Source organism: Urocitellus parryii, unplaced genomic scaffold (genome assembly GCF_045843805.1).
Source record: "Urocitellus parryii isolate mUroPar1 unplaced genomic scaffold, mUroPar1.hap1 Scaffold_37, whole genome shotgun sequence".
NCBI classification, from domain to species: domain Eukaryota; kingdom Metazoa; phylum Chordata; class Mammalia; order Rodentia; family Sciuridae; genus Urocitellus; species Urocitellus parryii.
In genome coordinates this window covers 6271238-6290376 of record NW_027553327.1, presented here as the reverse complement: position 1 = coordinate 6290376, position 19139 = coordinate 6271238, and the positions used below count along the sequence as shown (strand labels likewise).

At 43.8% G+C, this 19139-nt stretch overlaps 1 long non-coding RNA gene across 1 annotated transcript in view; it reads right to left on the bottom strand.

The window, feature by feature from the left end:
• The window catches only part of LOC144252138 (uncharacterized), a 56182-nt gene extending 37736 nt beyond the window's left edge, over positions 1-18446 (bottom strand). Inside the window, exon 1 of the long non-coding RNA XR_013342920.1 lies at positions 17772-18446. This is a non-coding gene — a long non-coding RNA (uncharacterized LOC144252138). The remainder of the gene's footprint in view (positions 1-17771) is intronic.
• Positions 18447-19139: the final 693 nt, after the last annotated feature.

Genomic DNA, 19139 nt, shown 5'->3' with positions numbered 1-19139 from the left:
TCTAAGCCACCATACACAAATAGAATGGGGTGGATTATTAGCTTTGCCACATTGAGCATGTGGACAAAAATACAAAGAGGCTCAAGCCAGTGCCCTCAGAACTATAAGGAAGGCCATTTACTGGTCCCTTGTTTCCCTGCAATCCCAGGTCCTTCACAAGTATTACCCCCACTAAATCCCAACACTGCACCATAAGGCAGGCAGTCTAAGACCCAGTTTGCACATGTGAACACTAAGGCTAGAGCAGACAGCTAGAGGGCCACAGAGACAGCCTGGACCAAGGTCAGCCACATGCCAAAGTACATCTCTTAGATTAAAAAACTCTGCAATCCTCGGAAAAAGTTCAAGACAATCCACCTCTACATCAGGAGAGCCGTTAGAAACCACAAAAGCTGCACCCTGAGAATTAACAGGGAGCAGTGTGGGCACTAGGAGTCCAAGTTGTAGGGCACTAGGCTGGGACTCCTGGCTCTGTTACTTAATAGTAAAAGTATTCCTAAGGTTGGCTGACCTCTCTAAATAACCTCGGGTTACTCGACTCTAACAAAACCCTGCTAGTGCTGGACTAGATAGATGGATTCATGCCGAGAAATGTTTGCAGATATGAAAGGGACACAGAGTGCAGAGTGAGATGGCTCTGAGAACTGAGCCCCTTGCCCACCTCCACCCTCAGCGCAGCTTCTCCTGCCTTCCTGTGTCTTTAATCTTTCCCCTCTGCTGGCTCCTTCACAAGGAAGCATTTGTTTACTGTTGCCTCCACAGATACTCACCACTGTTGGGAGGGGGCTGTGCCAAAGCTGCCCTCCCCTTGCCTCCTAAACAACTAGTTATTTCCCAGCAATCAGCTTCTACTAAACTACATACTTCATAAAAACATATGTAGCAAAATCACCAAAAGCACGTGGTTAAGTCATGCAACAAATGGTTACAAAGTGTCTACTATGCGGCAGACACTTCCCAGAAGTGCTACACACCTGGGAGAGAGCCTTCGTGCTTTTTCTACCCGGCTGCTTCCAGCGCTGGCCTTGCAGAACCCAACTCCACGCCACGATGGGAAAAATGCAGATGAGTGCAACTACCTTGAAACAGATCAGTGGAGTCCACTGAGGCTGAGTGCATGTCCCAGCACCCAGCCTTCTGCTCCTACACTTTTACCTAGGAGAAATCAGTGTGCAGGTTCCCAAAGGATGCATAGAAGAAGGGTCACTGCAGTACAGTCCTAACAGCATACATGCTAGACGCACAGGAGAAGCCAGCCGGAGCTGTAGACGGTGGACGGCACACTGAGCTGAGAGTGAGCATCTTACACAGTGCAGCAAGTGAGTCACGAGGTTCAGGGGAAAGGACCGGACTGGCAATCTAGGCCAAGAGGGTGGCTTCCCAGGATGGATGGTGACTGGGGAAGGCACAGAAAAGCCAGGAGGCTGCAGGCTGTGCCTCGGCCTGGCGGCTGGTTCCCAGTGTGCTCCCTCTGTAGCAATTCATAAAGCACTTGCCATGCGGGAGGTGTTCTTGCCAAACCCAGGTACTTAGGGTCCCTTAAGGTAGACTCTCTTTAAAAAAAGCATAAAACCAAGTCTAACAAATATCAGGATCTCAAGAAAAATCAGAAGATAAGCCCCTTCCTTAAAATGTTTACATGTTTTAGTAAATCTCATTGAAGTGAATATGATCATCGTCTCCCACAAACGCTTCCCGTCTTACCCAGGATCCCATGCACCCCGGCGCCCCCTCTACACTCCAACCAGCCAACCCCTCCTCCCTTGGGGTGCAGCCAGGTTCTCCCTCCTTCAGGGAAGCCCTGTGAGCAGGGATTCCTCTTCTGAAACCTGGTTCAGCTGCTGCTGTGCCCTGCAGGGCTGAGTGATGTAACAACCCTACACAACTCCGAAAGCGTCTCAGGATCAGAACCCTGTGGCAGATTCACTAGGCTGATCTGCAGCGTAGTTTATAATTCCTTTCAGGGTTATGAACTGGGTCTATACCTTCACATTCCCTCAGAGGAAATGGTACAGCAGAGGCACTTACAAAGAAGTCAATAAGTAAAACAAGAAGAGGTCAATACCCAGCTGCACGACAAAACAGTTGGAGTGCCGGCAATGGCCTAGCATTTACTGGCACCTGCATTCTTCCACAGGCAAGAATGCAGGACCCAGGAGACTGCCTGGCTCCAAACCTGTGCTCCACCCTCCACCAGGTAGGTGACCCTTAGCAAATAATTTAACCTCCTTGCCTCAGTGTCCTCAGTGTAAAAGTAGCTGATAGGACTGCTATAGCAGCTAAAGGGACTGTTGTATGGAAAGCCTAAACGATGCCTGACCAAGGATGTACTACCTCAAACTACACCAAGCTTACTAGGACCCTCCAGAAGCAGGAAAGATGGTAAGAGCTAGCTAGTGTGGGGGACAATCCAGTTCTCTTCCTAGCGTACATCTTATTGTAATGTCTCAGCTCTTACGAGGGCAAGGATATCAAAAAGGTATAGTCAGAAGAGCTGGGGGTGAGGTCAGGTGCAGTGGCCATGCATGTAATCCCAGCTACTCCAGAGGCTGAGGCAAGAGGATGGCAAGGTCCAGGCCAGACTCAACTACTTAGCAATAAAACTCTGTCTCAAAAGAAAACGGAAGCCAGGCGAGGTGGCGCACGCCTGTAATCCTAGCAGCTGGGGAGGCTGAGGCAGGAGGATCAAAGCCAGCCTTAGCAAAAGAGAGTCACTAAGCAACTCACTGAGACCCTGTCACTAAATAAAATACAAAATAGGGCTGGGGATGTGGCTCGGTGGTCGAGTGCCCCTGAGTTCAATCTCCCATACCCCACACAAAAAAAAGAAAAGAAAAAGGTCTAGGGATGTAGTTCAGTGGTAGAATATTTGCCTAGTGTGCAGTATTTGCCTAATATACCCAAGGCACTGGATTTAATCCTTAGCACCACAAAAGAAGAAAAAGGAAGCCAGGCACAGAGGTACACACCTATAATCCTGGCAATTCAGGAAGCTGAGGCAGGAGGATCACAAGTTCAAAGCCAGACTAGCAACTTAGCAAGAACCTGTCTCAAAATAAAAAATAAAAAAGGGCTGGATGGGCTCAGTGGTTAAACACCCCTTGATTCAATCCACAGTACCCAAAAAACAAAGAAGAAACTACTAAAAATATATACAGTCAACTTTTCATATCCTAAAATTCTGCATCCATAGACTCAACCTTCCAGGATCAAAATATTCAAAAGAGGGCTGGGGATATAGCTCAGTTGGTAGAGTGCTTGCCTTCCACGCTCAAGGGCCTGGGTTCAATCCCCAGCACCACAAAAAAAAAGAAAAAAAGAATATATTCAAAAGAAACATCTCTACTGAACATGTACAGACATTTCTCCAATCATTATACCCTAAACAATGCAGCTGAATAATTATTTACATAGCCCTTACATTGTATTAAGCATCATAAGTAACACAGAGGTGATTCGAAGTACACGGGAGTATATGTGTGGGTGATTTGCAAATACTACACCATTCTATGTAGACTGAGCTTCCTTAGAGTTTGGTACCCACACAGCAGGGGGTGGTCCTGGAATCAATCCCCCATGATCCAACTACATTCAAAATTGCCCACACAGTATGACCCTGATCTTGGGGAGTGGAAAGTCCTGGTTCTCTAACAACATCCATTTGTTATATGGAATACATAACTGAGTGCTGGGGTGGTAGCAGTGCTGATGATAAGAAACAAAGCCAGGTCAAGCCACACAGTAACAGGAGCTGTGGGAGAAGAGAAGCGCCAGAAGCAGCATCTCCTAGGAGGCCTTGGGAGAGAAGGTGAGGCCTGGCTCTGGCTCTCACCCCCTGCCTCTGTTCATTCTACTCTCTTCCACGTACTGCCTCAGAGCTCCTCTGTCCACCCTCACACTCAGCTGCCAGGGCCACTAACACCCTGCCTCCTGATGTGTGTCCACATCTTCCCCAGGAAACTGGTACTGCCTAAAGAGCAGGAGCTGTTGGTTGGGGGTACAGCTCAGTGGTATAGCATGTGCCTCATCCACACAAATCCTAGCACACACGCACAAATCAGTAAGTATTCACCAATGTATCTACCATGGTGCTTGGCACACAGCAGGTTCTCAATAAATAGTAGTTAAACTAAATTCCACAAGTCAATTGTTTGAAAATTAACTGACCTTTTCCTGTGTTACTCCTCCTAAGTACAGAGATTTTCATCTCCCCCACCATGCACTACCCACTACACCAGCAGGGGGCTCAGGCAGGTGCCCTGTGCACAACAGATACCAATGAAGTCCAATAAGCAGAACTCCTTAATCATCACCTTGTCAATAAACGGCCTATGGATAATTGCTGCATTGTGCTTCCACTTGACTTTTTATAAGGATATGATTTTTCTCTAATAAAAATTCCTCAAGGCCATAACCATATCTTATATCCTTTTATGTCCCACACCGCCCCAGGTTCTGTCCCAGACTTTATATGTAATGGTCCTATGATGTTCACAAAAGCAGTGATCTTAGGACTGGGGTGGTGGCTCAGTGGTAGGAGAGCACTTGCCTACGATGTGTGAGGGACTGGGTTTAATTCTCAATGCTGTATATAAGTAAATAAATATTATTAAATAAAGGTTCATCCTCAACTAAAAATATGTATATTTTAAAAAAAGTGATCTTCCCACAAAACACTGACAAACCCCAATCCTCACCCTCTAATAGTACAGGTGTGTGCACTTCACTGTACATACATTTACCTCAAACATCAATACAAATAAATATCAACTCCTTAGTGGTTTCATTTCCCAAGAGGCATGGGTTATGATTCAGAGACTTCTGTGCACGCCAGCTTGAGCAAGTGAGTAGATGAGGACCTTAGAGTGGCTTCTCACTGGCAAGGAAGGACAAGGCAAGCACAAAAGGGGAAGAGCAGAGCGTGCCTTGTGGGAAAGGCTGCACTAAAGCTATCTCTGTGCTCAAGGTTCCCAGCATGGAGTGAGCATCCACAAACGCAGACCTCTCCATGAGACCTCTTCTGCTGAGGTTCTGCCAACAATGCGCCCTGCCAGGAACAAGGCACAAACCCAACGCCCAGATCACGGCTGCCAGATTCCACTCTCCACTAACAGGAACTGGCCTCCTTGGGGAAAAGGCAGATTCCAGGACTGAGCAGAAAATGCACAAGGTGAGCCTGGAACTTCCAGCTGCGCAGAAGTAAGTACGTGTTCAACACTGGCATGACATAAGGGCAAAGGAGGTCCCCACTAAGCAAGAAAAGTCAGTAATGACAGTAATGAATCAAAAGACCAAAGGTGAGACTATTGAGACCAAGCAACATGTTTTCTGGTACAATGCTCTGAAAACTACTACACACTGCTACCCAAAATGCGAACCTCAATCTGAAGATGAGGAATTGGGGACATTCTACAAAATGAACCCTTTAGAAGCATCAAAGTCTACAAATTCATAAGACAGAAAGTATAGCAGTGAAGTCAGGTGCCTGGCACACACCTAGACTTGGGAGCTACTTGAGAGGCAATGGCAGGAGGTTTGCTAAAGCACGAAAGTCGGAGACCAGCCTGGGCAGCACAGCGAAATCACATCTGGAAAGGAAGAGGAAAAGAAAAGCAGGGCACCTCGGTGGGTCTGAGGATGGGAGAGGACAGAATAAGGGGCTGGAATTTATTATAGGTGGAAAGTTCCAGAGACAGTAACTATACAATGCTCTACATCCAAAGGATGGACTGGATTATCTCAGGTGTTCACTACAGGACAGAAAGCTGGCCCACCACACCCAGCATCATAAATGCACCCAGTGACACTGAACTGGGGGGTGCCCTCAACAGGGACACTGGGCCCCAGCTCCTTCTTTTCACTGCCCAGCAGTTCTGGTGAAGCAGCTTTGCTCCTCTGACGGCTGCAGCCATGGTGTGCTGCCTTGCCTCAGTCATAAAAGCATGGAGACAGCTGACTGTGGACTGGATTATCTCAGGTGTTCACTACAGGACAGAAAGCTGGCCCACCACACACAGCATCCTGAATGCACCCAGTGACACTGAACTGCACAAGAAAAAGCTAAATGGCACCCCTTGCCACAGTAGGGAAAATCAAAGTCAGAAAATTTTTAAGAAACTGTAGATTCAAACAGGTTACATTTCAATTTAAAAGATTCTATATACTAAGACTAAGCCTGGAAGAGGACAGAATTGGTAATAAAAGGACATTATTGGTCAAACAGCAACATTTTAACGTGAACTGCAAGTTACTAATAGTATTAAATATCAATGACAGGAAAGGGAAACAAGGAAAACTACCCCACTTACAATGGCCTCAAAAAAATAAAAAATAAAATACCTGGGAATCAACTTAACAAAGGAGGTGAAAGGCCTCCACAGCGAAAATTACAGAACACTAAAGAAAGAAATTAAATAAAACCTTAGAAGATGGAAAGAACTACCTTGTTCTAGATAGGCAGAATTAATATTGTCAAAATGACCATTCTACCAAAAGCACTATACAGATTTAATGCAATTCCAGTCAAAATCCCATTGACATTCCTCATAGAAATAGAAAAAGCAGTCATGAAATTCAACTGGAAAAATAAGAGACCCAGAATAGCTAAAGCAATCCTTAGCAAGAAGAGTGAAGCAGGTAACATCGCTATATTTAAACCATACCACAGAGCAATAGTAACAAAAACATCATGGTATTGGCACCAAAATAGACTGGTAGACCGATGGTACAGAATAGAGGACACAGTATGATGGCTGGGTAAAATTAAAACCTGTTATCAATGACTGTCTCCTCACCAGCTGTTTCCTGTTCTGCCTCTAAAGGTACAAAAATTCTCTGCAGAGTCACACCTTCCAGTGCCTGACAAGTTCAAGGTTTAACAACTTGTTATGACATTAATGCATATTGATTAGACAAAGGCACCAAAAACATACACTGGAGAAAAGATAGCCTCTTCAACAAATGGTGCTGGGAAAACTGGAAATCCATATGCAACAAAATGAAATTAAACCCCTATCTCTCACCATGCACAAAACTCAACTCAAAGTGAATCAAGGACCTAGGAATTAAACCAGAGACCCTGCATCTAATACAAGAAAAAATAGGCCTAAATCTCCATCATATTGGATTAGGCCCCAACTTCCTTAATAAGACTCCTATAGTACAAGAATTAAAATCAAGAATTAATAAATGGGATGGATTCAAACTGAAAAGCTTCTTCTCAGCAAAAGAAACAATCAGTGAGGTAAATACAGAGCTTACATTTTGGGAGCAAATTTTTACCACATGCACATCAGATAGAGCACTAATCTCTAGTGTATATATAGAACTCAAAAAAACAAATAACCCAATCAATAAATGGGTCAAGGAACTGAACAGATACTTCTCAGAAGGTGATATACAATCAACCAACAAATATATGAAAAAATGTTCATCTCTAACAATTAGAGAAATGCAAATCAAAACTACTCTAAGATTTCATTTCACTTCAGTCAGAAGGGCAGCTATTAAGAGTACAAACAACAATAAGTGCTGGCGAGGATGTGGGGGAAAAGGCACACTCATACATTGCTGGTGGGACTGAAAATTGGTGCAGCCAATATGGAAAGCAATATGGAGAATCCTTGGAAAACTGGGAATGGAACCACCATTTGACCCAGCTATCCCCTCTCCTCAGTCTATACCCAAAGGACTTAAAAACAGCATACTATAGGGACATAGCCACATCAATGTTTATAGAAGCACAATTCACAATAGCTAAATTGTGGAACCAACCTAGATGCCCTTCAGTAGATGAATCGATAAAGAAAATGTGTTATATACAAACAATGAAATATTATTCAGCATTAAAAGAGAATAAAATCATGGCATTTGCAGGAACATGGATGGAGTTAGAGAATATAATGCTAAGTTAAGTTAGCCAATCCCAAAAAAAAACAAATGCCAAATGTTTTATCTGATTTAAGGATGCTGATTCATACTGTGGTGGGGAGCGGGGATTGGGAGGATCAGATGAACTCTAGATAGGGCAAAGGGGAGGGAGAGATGGTAGGGGGCATGGGGTAAAAAAAGATGGTGAAAGGAGATGGATATAATTACCCTAAGAACATGTATAAAGACACAAATGCTGTGAATATACTTTATATACAACCAGAGACATGAAAAATTGTGCTTTATATGTGTAATATGAATTGTAATGCATTCTGCTGTCATATATAACAAATTAAATTTTTTTTATTTTTTAAAAAATATCAATGACAGGGCTGGAACTGGAGCTCAGTGGTGGAGAGTGCTTGCCTTGAAAGTGTGAGGCACTGGGTTCTATCCTTAGCACCACCTAAAAATAAATAAAGATATTGTGTCCATCTCAACTTAAAAAAATATATTAATTTAAAAAAATGACAAATGTCTTGGTTTTTATAACTGCACTGGGGTTACATAAGAGAATGACATGTTCCTAGGAGACATCCATATTTAGGAGTAAAAAGAGACAATGTCTCCAACGAACTCTTCAATGATTCAGGGAAAAAATATGTTTTCACATATGAAAATGGAGACTCATAAATCAAGCAAGATAAGAGGTAATCAACTGGTGAATCTGCCTTAAGAGTATAAGGAGGGCTGGGGATGTGGCTCAAGTGGTAGCGTGCTTGCCTGGCATGCGTGCGGCCCGGGTTCGATCCTCAGCACCACATACAAACAAAGATGTTGTGTCCGCCGATAACCGAAAAATAAATATTACAAAAAAAAAAATCTCTCTCCTCTCTCTCTCTCTCTCCCTCTCTCCCTCTCTCTTTAAAAAAAAAAGAGTATAAGGAAGTTCATTATGCTATTCAACAAACTTGTTTTTTTGGGGGGGTACTGGAAATTGAACTCAGGGTACTCAACCACTGAGCCACACCCACAGCCCTATTTTGTATTTTATTTAGAGACAAGGTCTCACTGACTTGCTTAGTGCCTCACTTAGTAGCTGAGGCTGGCTTTGAACTCACTATCCTGCTGACTCAGCTTCCTGGGACTACAGGCTGTACCACGGCGTCTGGCCCAATAAATTTTCTATAAACTTAAAATTACACCAAAATTTGCTGAGGTTGTAGCTCAGAGGTAAAGTGCCTAGCATTCGTGAGGCACAGGGTTCGATCCTCAGCACCACATAAAAATAAAATATATTGTATACACCTATAACTAAAAAATAAATGTTAAAAAAAATTTAAAAATTACACCAAAATTTAAAAATACAAAATGGTACTAGTCAAGAACAAACATCATCTGAACAAAGTATGATGGCTGGGTAAAATTAAAACCTGTTATCAATGACTGTCTTCTCACCAGCTGTTTCCTGTTCTGCCTCTAAAGGTACAAAAATTCTCTGCAGAGTCACACCTTCCAGTGCCTGACAAGTTCAAGGTTTAACAACTTGTTATGACATCAATGCATAATCCAATAATTTACCAAGAATGGCATTTTTCTATGTATTTAATTAAAAGAAAAAGGTTCAAACTTCACTCCGCTGAAACAGAGAGACCCCTGTACCCTTCTGGTGTGTTTGGAGTAAAGGTGGAGAGTCAGCAACCTGGAGTCACCACCCACACGTAATCCACACACCACCTTGTTAAGACTGTAGCTTTAGCATCCTACATGGCGATAATGAGGAGGAAGCATTCATATCCATTTCAGGACTCTTCTACAGCACATTGCTCAAAATGGAAAATGGCACATTTTCGTAAAGCAGGGTTTTTTTATAATCTAGGTGGATGGTTTTCTTTCACTCCTGAGACTCACCCGAGACACACTAAGAAAAGTTCACATTTCAAGTACAATGAAGAGAGTGACAAGACCACCAGATGGTCAATGTCCCGCTCCCAAGCTCTGTGCACTCTTTAAGCCCCACATTCTGACCAGACTCCAGTGATTCTACCTTCTCCATGTCCTGTCCTCCGGCCTTACTGTGATTGCCTCTTTTCGGGTTCAGTGACCTCTCACCTTGAACACCACAGCTCCCTCTCCTCTTGGGATCACCTCTCCCCAAAGCCTCCACTCTACCCATAGCCCCTGAGGACAAAAATCATATTTGGCATTCCCCAGCTTACACCTAGAAGCAGCTCCCCAACCACAAGCACATTAAGTCATTGGTTACTGAGTTTACTACTGGTCAGTATGAAAGCTTATGTTTCACAAAAGTACAACTCAGATGATTTCCTACTTAACATAAAACCAAGGTGCTCCTGGTAATAGCGTCATTCTCCCTGCAGACATCATAACCAACACATGCATCAGTGTACTATAATTAGCTGCTGGCTTGTCTCTGTCCTCCTGGGCACAGCATGCTGCAAGTGAAGTAAAGACTTCTGTCTGCCTCCTCACCAGATTGGGTCGATTCTCCTCCACTCAAAGATCCTACTGGGTAGCAAGCAGTGATACCCCATTTGGACACAGTGGAAGTCTGGAGGCCCTGCCTGCACTGTAAGGCTACATGGCAGGCAATGCCTCTCCAAGACACTGACTCTTCGGAAAAGCACTCCCAGCTCCAAGTCTGAAGCCCCCAACAGTTACACAGGCAAAGAGAGAATGGAAAGAGTGCAAATTATTAGGTCTTCTGGGCTCCAATCTAATGTCAGTTTCAGTCACTGTCTGACATTTTGGCCAACCACCTCATCTCCTCAAACCCTACCACTTGGTTTACATCTGATGCCCACTCTTTTAACCATGCTTACAACTCTCAAACTTTTGCCAGCGGCCCCTTTACACTCTTAAAGATTCCTGGAGGGGGTCTGGGGATGTGGCTTAAGCGGTAGCACGCCCGTCTGGCATGCATGCGGCCTGGGTTCGATCCTCAGCACAACATACAAACAAAGGTGTTGTGTCTGCCGAAAACTAAGAAATAAAATATTAAAATTCTCTCCTCTCTCTCTCTCTCTCTCTCTCTCTCTCTCTCTCTCTCTCTCTCTCTCTCTAAAAAAAAAAAAAAGATTCCTGGAGGGGCTGAGGTTGTGGCTCAGTGGTAGAGTGCTTGCCTAGCATGTGCAAGGCACTAGGATCTATTCTCAGCACCACATACAAATAATTGAATAAAATAAAGATCCATCAACATAAAAAAAAAAAGATTTCTGGAGACCCCTGAAGACCTTTTTTTCATGAGTTAATATTTATCATCATTTTCCATGTTAGAGGTTAAAACAAAAAAAATAATTAATTAATTCACTTAAAAGTAACTCTATAAACTCATTATGTATCAAACAATATTTCTATGCAAAAAATATCTTCAGAAAGTGCTAGTGTGGGCTGGGGACATGGCTCAGCAGTAGAACACTTGACTAGCACACACAAGGCTATAGGTTCAATCACCAATGTTTTTTTGTTTTGGGGGGTTTTTTGGTGCTAGTGAGATAAGTGGCACTGCTACATTCTTCCAAATCTTTTTACTATGTAACTTCAGAAAATACAGCTGGGGTGGCTGGGGTTGTAGCTCAGTGGTAGAGCACTTGCCTTGCATGTATGAGGCACTGGGTTCAATTCTCAGTACCACATATAAATAAATAAATTAAATAAAGGTCCGTCAATAACTAAAAAAAAAAAAATTTTAAAAGAAAGAAAGAAAATACAACTGAATTCTAACATTTGTTTCCACATTCATTTTGTTATGATATGCTATTTTGGTTGAAGTATAGGAAGAAAATCTGACCTCACAAAGAAAGACACATGGTTAGAAAGGGCAAGAGTATCAGAGTGTCCAAACAACTAAGAGCATTCTCCTTTGATTTTTATCAACACTGAGTGAGAGTTTCTTAGACTTTTGTTGCAACATCTATCAATGTGAAAGCCTATCGGTGAATAGTAAAATCCACTGGTCTAACTTTGAATGGATTACTTGCCTATGAATGATTTTGCATTTTCATGGATTGGTCATTTTGAAATACTGGTTTGCTGAATCATGCAGATGTTTTCAAATGTAGACATAATTCATTATACACCAGTCAAAAAATCACATGCATGGGCTGGGGTTGTGGCTCAGTGGCAGAGTGCTTGCCTCTCACATGTGAGGCACTGGGTTCGATCCTCAGCACCACATAAAAAATAAAATAAAAACAAAGAAAATAAAGATATTTTAAAAGTTACATGTATTAATATCACCATGTTGTCATCATAAGAGTCTTTAAGTATCAGGGAGTTGGGGGGCTCACAGGAAGAGATACAAGTTTTCCAAAACTCTAATTGTCATTTGAAAGCTCAAATTTTCTCATTGGCAACAAATATTGCCAGTTGTTTTTCTTAAAGTGACAGTTCACTTGCTCATATCTGAACATGTGCCTGTCAACTGCCAACATTGATGTCCAGAGCAGGCCTGTCAGCACTCCTTTGGGGCACCTGGTATCCAGGGAAGCAGGAGCTGGCCTGCAGCCTCGGCTCCTCCTCCAGACAGCCACTGGGCTCACATGTAGCAGAAAGGTCATTATACCAAGAATTGAAAGGTTGTGGGCTCCAGAGTCGAGATTCAGTAAAACTAATTATTTTCACTGCTTTATTAATGATATTCTCACATGAAACTAGAATTTTCTTCACTGTGAGTGCATGGCAAAGAAGACAGGAACCACGGCTACAGTTTGCACTGCTGCCTGGAGTCGTGCTAAGACACCACAGTCTGATTCACTGTCACTTTTGCACCATCAGTGCCAGAATGGGCAGGGTGTAAAGACCAATAATGTCTTCTGTTACCATGAGACAGTCCTGACACAGGAGCCCTGGGAGCACAGGGAACACTCTGCAAGTACACTGGGCTAAGCTTGGACTCCAGCATCATTCCCAGTCTGCTTAACACTGGTCTCCCATTTACTTCCAGGTAACCATCACCACCTAAATTATTCTCCTAATATATCCTGTTTGAGAGCCCATAAGCTCTCAGCCTTTTAGTTGAAGATTACAACCATTTGGGGGGTTAGATTGTGGCTCAGTGGCAGAGCACTTGCCTCGCATATGTGAGGCACTGGGTTAGATCCTCAGTACCACATAAAAATAAATAAGGTATTGTGTCCATCTACAACTAAAAAAAAAGAGAGATTTTGACCATTTTGTATTTTGCTTTTTTCCAACTAGGCTTTGTTTCTCAAGTTCTGCTTCTTCTCAGTGCCAGCCATATAACCTAGTGACTTTAGGCAAGCCATTTAAATCAAAGCCTTAGTTTCCTCATCAGTAACAGAGATCAGGATCCCTAAGTAACTAACTATAATAATGTTGAGCCTTAAGAGATGTAATCTGTGTGGAAGTCGTTTGTACACTGTTCACTTTTCCATCAGTACTTTTTTATTTTTTGGTAGTACTGGAAATTGAACCCAGGGCCTCGCACATCAGGGCAAGGGCTCTATCACTGAGCCACATCCCTTTTTATTTTTTTATTTTGAGTCAGGAACTTATTAAGTTGCCAGGCTGGTCTCAAACTTGCAACCCTTGCCTCTATCTCCTGAGTCACTGGGATTACAGGGTGGCCACCATGTCTGGACCCTTCAGTATATTTTTGCTGCATCCCTACTATGCACCAAGCACTGTACTGTAGACTAACAGAGTAAGGAGCATGGAGGATGTCAGGGAAATTTAGTGATCACAAATGGCCATAAGTGTCTGGGTAGCTGCTTCAGATGGGGCAACCAGGGAGGAGGAGTCAGGTGTGCAAAGATCCAGAGGGAAGAGCATCTCAGGTGTCACTATCCCGGAAACAGAAAAGGCAAGTAGGCGCCAGACACAAAGTCTGCCGCCAGACCGGAAGACTTTGTGAGCCAGGAGAAGAGTGTGCTCTCTGCCTCAAACTCTTAGGAAGCCAGGAAAACACCAGGAAGAATCTGATTTAAACCTTTAGAAGACCACTATGTGCAGTGCAAGAATCAGAATGTACCTGCAGTCATCCAGACAAGAGATGGTGGAGCTTAGGCTGGGAACACAGCAAGGACACAAAATGAAGGAATATGTTTTGGGGGTAAAGGTGATAGGATCTACAAATGAAAATGGAGGGTGATGAGGAGAAAGCATCAATGATAAACTCTAGATTTACAGCTTGAATAACTGAATGAATAGCAGTGTGGCATGTTATGAAGGGGATCCGAGATGGTGATGGAGTCAGAGCATCATGGGCATGCAGATGGCATTGAAATCACGGGCCTGATGAGGCTGCCACTCATCAGAACTAGCCAATTAGGTGTCAAACAATAAAGGAAACTGAGGAAGAATCCAGAGTTTCAGGGAGACACTGAGGCCAAGTGAGTAAAGAACTGTACGAGGGACAGAGTGGTCAACTGCGTGGAAGGCTGCTGAGAGGTCACATAGGTTAAGACAGAGAAGGGGGCTGGGATTGTGGCTCAGTGGTAGAGCGCTCACCTAGCATGTGTGAGGCCCTGGGTTCAATCCTCAGCACCACATATAAATAAATGAAATAAAGATATTGTGTCCAACTACAACTAAAAAATAAATATTTTAAAAAAATTTAAAAAAATTAAAAAGACAGAGAAGGGACCTTGATTCAGCAACAAACAATGACCACATAAAGAGCAGTCCCAGGGGCATACAACAGAGCCTCCCAGAACAGCTGAGGGGAGGGTGCAGGGTGAAGGAGAGAGGCAGGGAGATGCAATACCACTCAGAAGAGGGTCTACCTCGGGACTGCCCATCTGCTGTTTCTTGAATGTGTCCTCTCTGCCTCCTCCAAGCAAGGTTTATGCTCACAGGATGGCCACAAAGCAGCGCCCCTGAGCCTAGACACATGCAGACAGAACACGTGGGCCTGTGATCCTGCCCACATGCACACACATTTGTGAACGGCCCAACATGCATGTAAAGGGCATGTTTATCAACAGTCCCACACACATGCAGAGTGTGTCAATGGTTTATTTCAGAGCAACAGTTTTCAGGCCTCCCTGATTCCATCCCACATCTTCCAGGCACAAGATCCATCTGAAACCAATTATCCCCATGCCCACTTTCCAGTAGGTAAACAAACTGTAATAACTATAAATTACTGTAGCAAAACACACATGGGGGAGATACATATATTTATGTACCTGTTTAGCCACGAGTTTATAAATGATTCATTTTGAACTGTAATTTATGTACGTCTAGTTATTTATAAATTACAAGCCAAAACACTGTTAATACATGTATGCATCATTCACTATACACAGAATTAACCAAACAACAAACTAATTTGACAATGACAATATCAAACTAATAGTAACTTAGCAATTAAAATGTGATAATAGAAGTATCTGAAAACCAGACTGACTAAAAACAAAGACAAGCAATCCTAGTTGAGAATGAACATGTGCCATAGCTGGAAGGATGGCAGATGCTGAAGGGCAGGAAAGTCTCTTGGGGTCATTAGTCAACTTTGGTGAAGCTATAAATTTAGGAATCTGTAACAAGGACACTAACCAGGACACAGTATCTAAGCACTAACACATATATAAAAACTATATAGAATCCACATCAGTCTCAGGAAGCAGAAACTGAGCTTGCACACAGGGCAGTGAACAGTCACCAGGAAGTGGTACCTGCAGCTCCTCATACAGCACAAGCAGATCCACAGGTGCTGCTTTACAAAGGCCCTGCTCCATCAAGTTGAAGGAGCCCCAGCACAGGTTGGCCAAGAGGCGGGCTGCTCACAACGGCCAGAGTTAGACCAGCTGCTAATCATTGCAATGATAGAGCAGAAGTCATACATGGGTAACCCACTGGACAAAAACTGCCCCACAAATAGGGTTTGTTCTGCCTGTAGTGTACAACTGCTTTTGTTTTATAATATCTGAATTAGTAGCTAAGATTTCAAAACTGGAAAACTTCACATTATTTAAAAAAAAAAAAGGCTAACCAAGGCCCAGCTGCCCCTTTAGCTATGACACATAAGCTCCAGAGCTGCAATGTTCCCACCTTCCAAAAAATGATCATATACCACATCAGACATCTGCAGCCATTTACCTTTGAATCTGTGCTATTATTCTTCTTAAATCTGGCTTGTTTCATTCATTCATGCTACCTTCCTTCAAACTCTTAGTATCATTTGGATTTGCAACCTTTGTCCTAGCAGGGCATGCTGAAAAGTTCTCATGGTCTACCTGAGGAAAGAGACTACAAGAACTCTTTAAGACACCAAACTCTCACGTAGCTAAAAATGTTAGCTGTTGATTTTCTGCTTCATTGCAAAGATCACAAACAGCAAACCTTCTCACCTGCTCTTTTCTGAATAGCAATCTTGGTAGTTACTAAGATTCACAGAATCCTTATTTTTCTTAATAAGAGCTTCTGAGGGGATGTTGACCATTTATAAATTAATGTTTAAACTAAAAGATCGAAAATATATCCATTAATCAGTTTTGAAAAAAGTTTTGAGCATAGGTTTAATGTAGCAAAAGGAACAACATTTCAAAAGAATGACATAAGAAGGCTCTTTGAGTAGAACAGGAAAAAATTAAAGAGTTGCTTTAAAATAAATTTCTTTCCATCTATGCATAGCAACCACAAATGTTTTTAACTATATAATTAGTACTAAAGATGTCCATAAGATAGACTTATACAGCCTTTCACAATGACAACTTTACTCTTTAAACTGCTTTTGGATGAAACAAATTTTCCTAACCTTTCAAAAGTAAGCCAAAACAACAAATGAAGCACTGGTTAACAGTGAGTGACTGAGCCAGGCTCAGTGGCCCACACCTGTAATCCCAGCATCTCGGGAGGCGAAGGCAGGAGGATTGCGAGTTCAAAACCAGCCTCAGCAAAAGCAAGGTGCTAAGCAACTCGGTGAAACCCTGTCTCTAAATAAAATATAAAATAAGGGTGGGGTTGTGGCTCAGTGGTCAAGTGCCCCTGAAAATTTTCAACATCATATACTAAAAAAAAAAAAATCCTCTATAAAAATATACATAAGCCTAGAGCAAGTCACACACTGTCAGACTAGCTTTTCCTTTTATACCACTGAAATGTTCACACAAATAAAAGCAACTTAAAAGAAAACAAACCATAAAAAGACATATTATAAGTGTACATAGGTGAGATATATTAGCACGCTTTTGCTTTGGAGACAAGGGAATAGGTAAGGGTTGGTGAAAGGCAGATTCAACAAAATTGACTGTTTCTTTCCTACCTACCACCTACTTGTAATCACTGTCCACAATCCAACACCATGAGAACTCCTAAGACCTAGACCCAAATGCTAACCCACCACACCCCAGACTCCCTAATTTCCACTGGAGAAAATGTGTCCAAGTTATAGCAACAAGAAAGCACATATAGGGAGTAAAGTTTAGAAGACTAGGATGAAGCTCACTGCAACTTTAAAAGAAGTTTGCATTAATTTGTTACCAGTTAAACCTTTTCCAGTAGTCTCCCAGTTTCCTGGCGTAACTGTAACAAACTTTTGCACTTCACCCCACTTAACACTACATGGGTGAGAAAATTTTTTTCCAAGTTATCTTTCTTCTAAGTATTAACAGCAATAAGTATATCCAAGAACATGTAATACTTGCAAAGCTGTATTTTTTAATTTGCTTAATTTTTATTGTCTGAATTAAAATTTCGTTTTCATCCAGTGAATAACAGCTAATCAAAATAGCCTTTCCCATTTTCAACCAAAAACTGGAATCAAATAGTTTTTGCTCTTTGGTTGGTTTGCAACACGAGTGGGGGGGGGCTGGGGGAATAATACTGACACTTTCTCAGCGACACTCATTCTAAGTCTGAACTTTCTTCCCTGGAAAAACTACCAAGTGCAAGGGGTGCCGTGAGAATCCACTTACCCGATCCTTCATCGTCCAACTCTGAGCTAAGGATTTGGAGCCTTCGATTTTCTCGCAGTGCCTCTTTTTCATAAAAGCCAGAGGCAGGTTCCAATCTGTAAGATCGGCCTCGTCTTCCTCCCCGAGTCCCAGAAGGGGCGACTGCAGCATCTCGGACTCCATCAGGGGGGGAGGGGGTGGGGGAGTCCTTGGCAGCAAGCGCTGGAGAACCTCCAGCCTTAAAAACTAGTGTGTACCAGGATCACTGAAATAAGATACAGAAACAGGAGGGGTCGGAAAAGAAATGGATGGAGAGTTTGCGGAGATCCTTATTCAGCAAAAAGTCCGGGACCCTTTCTCTTAACTCTGCGCGGGAAGTCGAAGTGGGGAGGGAAGAGCCGGTGGCAAGTGGGGCAGCCCAAGGAGCTCCGCACAGACACACGCACACCGGGGTCCCAGGCGGCGCCGGCTGTCCGAGGCTCTCAGCTCCCGGAGGGGCTGCGAGCCCAGCTGTCAAGGGCCGAGGGCCTCCAGGCCTCGCGACGACCCCGCTCTCGGCCTCCAACGCCTCGGCAGACCCAAGGACAGGGACGGGCAGGCCGCCCGCCCTTGGTGCGGGTTCGCCGACTGCGCCAACCGGACCGAGGCCTCCGGCCGAGGGGAACAGGTTCGGCGCGCCTCGGGTCTCGCGCGAGCAGTCTCAGCCCTGCGGGTCCCGCACTCGCCGGAGCTGCTGCAGCAGGAGCCAGGACCAGCCCATCGTGCTCGCCTGCGGCCGGCTCCTCAGCCCCGGGTCCCCGCGGCCTGACTGGCGCTGGCCTTCGGCCCCGTGGCTTTCTCCTGCCGGAGGACGAGTCCCTAGAAGCGGGCGACACCGACCTGCGGAGAGAACGGGCAACCTGGGCTTGCTGCGCTAGAGGAGTTTTGCCCTCTGGCTTGGAGCTACAGTGAAACTCCTCTCATCAGCACATCAAGGAGGACGCCATGTTGCCAAGGCCCGGCGTGCACCGCAGTCTACGGCGTGGCCGGCGGGCCAAGCCTCTGGGAGCGTTCTTGCCGCGCTTCCCAGAACGCGGGCGAGTATCCGGAGTTCCCCTCCGGTTACCCTGGTTACAGCGGTGCCACTTTCGTTGGTTCACTGCAGATACGGGCTGCGAAAGTCAGTCGTACGAGTGAAACTATGTCCGTTGAATTATTTCTTTTAAAAAGGTTTTTATTATTCAGATGAAGGTACACGCTTCTAAATTAAATGAATCGACCACCTTGCTTCTTCCAGGTTTTGAAAAGGCAACGAAAGCTTCTGAAAGAACCATTGATAATATGATAAAAATTTATTTTTGGCACACGGTTTCCCACAGTATCGATCATATTTTTTTTAATTTTTCCATA